The 4,298-nt window shown below is 37.3% G+C and overlaps 1 pseudogene; it reads right to left on the minus strand.

Annotated features, from left to right (window-relative positions):
• Nucleotides 1-550: 550 nt before the first annotated feature.
• LOC111372897 lies at nucleotides 551-4,016 on the minus strand (annotated as a pseudogene).
• Between the last annotated feature and the right edge of the window lie 282 nt (nucleotides 4,017-4,298).

A 4,298-nucleotide genomic window follows, 5' to 3' on the forward strand; every position in this document is an offset into this window, starting at 1 on the left:
TTATATAATTCATCCCAAAACAGCTCATTCGTATTCATTGAAGCTCCTCCAAAATTTCTTTACTCTCTGTCAACCTTCTAATCTTAAGATCTATTTTCATGGTTAGTTTTTCGATACATTAGTTTTGGAATGTGTACTTGTGCGTGTTCATGTGATTTATATAACTGTGTTTGGGCAATTGTTAATTGTTTAATTGTCATACAATTATTTGTTTACTGTTCGCCTTTGAGCTTCTATTGATTAATTGTTTGACTCTTTAATTGATTTCTTGCATGTAGGATGCCTATTGTAGTGTGTGTCTGTGTATCTGAAGAAGTTTCAAGGGGCAAACATGTAATATGGAAGGAAAAATAGAATTCATAACAAAGAAAGAAAATAATTTCTTGAAGTTCCAAGTAAGATAGATTAGAGCAACAAAGATGATGTAGGTGACAACATGATTGTTATTGACTTTGTAATGATTGTTGGTGAAGATGTTGAATTTGCAACATGTAAGACTCACTGTGAAACGATGGAAGAGCGAAGGATTTGTTAGGCATTACAAAGTAAATAAAACCAAAACAGAAATCAAGAAGTTGAATTACTTTTTCCCTATTTATAGGAGTACATTACCAATAAAAGGAATGGTTGTGCTACATGTAAATAAAAAAGAAAAAAAACTTCCTCACTTTCTTTTTGACACCTCATCAATCTGTGAAAGATTATATAAATGGTGATGCACACAAGAAGCATTTTCCTAAAAGGAATGTCATGAAGAATGTCGCGATAGTCTTTCAATATCTTCAACAGTTAACATAGATGTGAGATGTTGTGGTTGCTTCAATACATCATAATCTTCACAGTTTAAGGTCATATCAGGATGTTTCTTAGTAGAGATTCAAAAACTTCGCGAACTAAATATATCAATTCTCACCCAATTGTCAGTTTATTTCATTCAGTCCAGCTTTTATAAATTTCTCCTTGATCATCCTCAATTCCCTGTAAACCTGTTCCATGCTTCTTCGGTCTTGTGGAGATTCAGCAGAACATGCAACTCCAAGTTCAAGAATAGAGACTAAGCATTCTGTTTGTTCACTTCTCAAATTGCTTGGGCCAGCTTCCTCTAGTCTTTGACTTTCTAGGCGCAGAGATGATTTTTCTAGAATTTCCATGACTCGCTCTGGTAGTCCTATTTTGACAAAATGGTGAAGATTCATATTTTCTTTGAATAGTTCGTCGGTCGGCTTTCTCTCTGTGAAAATCTCCAATAAGAGAATTCCATAACTGTAGACATCTCCCTGAATTGATATTTGAGATCCCATGCCATATGCTGCAAAGTTTTGAGAAAAATATGTGAAACTGATTATGTTGTAGAACATGTTCATGCTTTTAGTATTCCAGCATTTTGGTTATGATGAATCAGTTCGAATCAGTATCAAGAAAGGTTACCGGGAGCTGCATATCCAATAGTTCCCTTAACACCAAGTGAGGAAAACTGTTGTGAAATAGCTTCCATTGGAAGAAGCCGAGCTAGGCCAAAGTCACCTACATATGCTGTGAGATTGTCATCAAGAAGAATATTCTGTGGCTTCAAATTGCAGTGAACAACTGGTGTTTGGCACTGATGATGAAGGTAATATAATGCAGAAGCCACATCAATTGCAATATTAATTCTCTGAAGAATGTTTAAGCGAAGGCTGTTTTCTTCTGAATTTAGCCACTTCTCCAAGCTTCCATTTGGCATAAACTGGTACACTAAAGCTTTAAAATCATTTCCTTGAAAATCAGAACTTGAACAAGCATTTATGACCTTCACAAGGTTTCTGTGCCTAATGTTTCTCAATGCCTGGCATTCAGCCAAAAAGCTCTTAGTAGCTCCACTCCGTTGGAGGCTTAGTACTTTAACTGCAATTGTTGATTCATCTGAACCAAGAGTGCCTTTAAAAACTGTCCCAAAAGCACCTGAACCTATTATGTTTTGTGAAGAGAATCCACCAGTAGCTTTAAGGAGCTCGTCATAAGAAATCTTTTGGTAGAATGGCATGGATGGAGATGTCGAATGAGGTCTTTTCTTCCAATATTTTATCTGATATAGTAAGAGCAAAATCAGTGATAGAACTGCAATTGCTGCTATGCTGGCTATTGGCAATATTAACTTCAGAGAAATGGAATGCTTCTTGTGTGATTTTTGAGGTTTTTGCGTCCTGCATTTGGGCAAATTTAACTCTTGGATCCCTCCACAAACATTGGTATTCCCAATAATATCCAGTGCACTAAGGTTGGAAAAAACTCCTTGTACAGGCACCTCACCCTCTAGATTGTTGAATGACAGATTCAACTGAATTAAAGAGGAAATATTTGCAAAGTACCTTGAAATTTCACCTGCTAGGTTGTTGCTTGAGAGATCTAAATACACAAGTGCTTGCAGATCTTCCAGTGAAGGAATCGATCCTTGTAGCAAATTATCTTGCATCCACATTCGTTCTATGGGCAGACATTTACCTATGGCATTTGGAATCTCCCCAGAAAACTTGTTGTGAGACAAATCAATATCAACAAGTTGACTCAAGTTCCCGAAGCCTACTGGCAAGAAACCTGTCAATGAGTTGCGAGACACATTGAAGGCCAATAAAGATGAGATTTCCATAAGTGGCTCTATGGTGCCACTCAGATTGTTGTTGTTCAGATATAGAATGTCAAGTTGCTTGCAGTTTACCAAAGACGGCGGTATGGATCCTGTCAAGTTGTTATCAAACAGAAAAAGACGCTGCAGCTGACTCATGTTGCCAAATGAGGATGGGATCTCACCTGTCAATTTGTTTCCATTAAGATAAGCCATTCCCATGCTAGAAAGCATCCCGATGGAATCAGGAATGGCACCAATTAAGTTGTTTCCAAAAGCGGCCAGGAAATATAGATTCTTAAGATTTGTGATCTCCTTGAAAATGCTCCCACCAATTCTGTTTTACTCAAAAAACAGTTGAGTCAACTGGGTTGAAAGATTGCCAATTGAACTTGGCAAAACACCTCCAAACTGGTTGCCTCCAAAATGCAGGAACTGTAAATTGCTGCAATTCGTCAGAGAATCGACAAAGTTCAAGTCATCATTTCCACCACTTCCCAGAAGGTTATAGCCGACACTGAAAACCTGCAAGTTATGTGAATTTCCAAAACTCAGTGGCACTTTTCCAGTGAAATTGTTCTGCAGGACATCAATCCCTTCAAGAGCTGAAGCATTGGTAAGTGAATCTGGAATTTGTCCGGTGAAGAAATTGAATGCTATGTAGAATATTTTGAGCTTTGGAAGTTCAAATCCTATATTGGTTCTGATATTAGCGGTGACGCTGTTATAAGCCAGAATTATCTCTTCAAGCGATTTCAAATTGTAGAGTTGAGGGGGAAATTCACCAAAGAAACTGTTTACTGATACTATAAAGTATTTCAAGTTCACCAATTGGGATATTGTATTTGGAATTCCACCTCTCAATATGTTGAATGAAACATCAAGCAGTTGAAACGACGTAAGATTTCCAATAGAAGCCGGTATAGTACCTGTAAGATTATTGCTTTTGAGATCGAGTTTCACAAGCTTTTGGAGCAATCCAATTTCAGTTGGAATATTTCCTATGAGAAAGTTCTTTCTTAGCACAAGACTTGTCAGGTTAGTACATCCATGTAAACTAGCTGGAACTTGCCCTTGTAGGAAGTTACTGCTTATGTTCAAGATTTGAAGTCTTCCAAGGCTGCCAAGTTCAACAGGAAGGCCACCGCGAAAGTAGTTGTCTGAAAGGTCAAGACTGTAAAGAAAAGAAAAGTTTCCAATATGTGGCGTGATGGTTCCTTCCATTTTTCGCCCTCTGAGATTCAAACCCGTAACTCTTTCTTGTCTGTGCCCACATATTACTCCTGTCCAGTTGCAGAAATGAGATGGAAGTATTCCAGGATGCCAAGACTCTTTGAGGATCATCGGTTATCTGGGATTTTAAGGCGAGTAATGCTAGTTTATCAGTTTCATTTCCAAGTACAGAAACTGCATTTATTTATTGTAGAAACAAGTTAAGGAATACAATGATGGTAAAAATTGATGGCAAAAATAGTCGACAGAAGTTCATTTTATAAACCCCCATCAAATTTATTAGGCTCTCTTCTGCATCTTGAAATTGTAGTTGCCTAATCTATTTAAAAGTATGATATAAATAAAACTGATTCAATGTAACATTCCCTGTTGGTGAGAATCCACATTTTTTGTTGAAGTCCAATATCTTATCGGATAGGTTTCACATCAAAGAGCACAAGTTGTCCAGGATATCCCCTTTTTG

This window comes from Olea europaea, unplaced genomic scaffold (assembly GCF_002742605.1).
Source record: "Olea europaea var. sylvestris unplaced genomic scaffold, O_europaea_v1 scaffold1045, whole genome shotgun sequence".
Taxonomy (NCBI): domain Eukaryota; kingdom Viridiplantae; phylum Streptophyta; class Magnoliopsida; order Lamiales; family Oleaceae; genus Olea; species Olea europaea.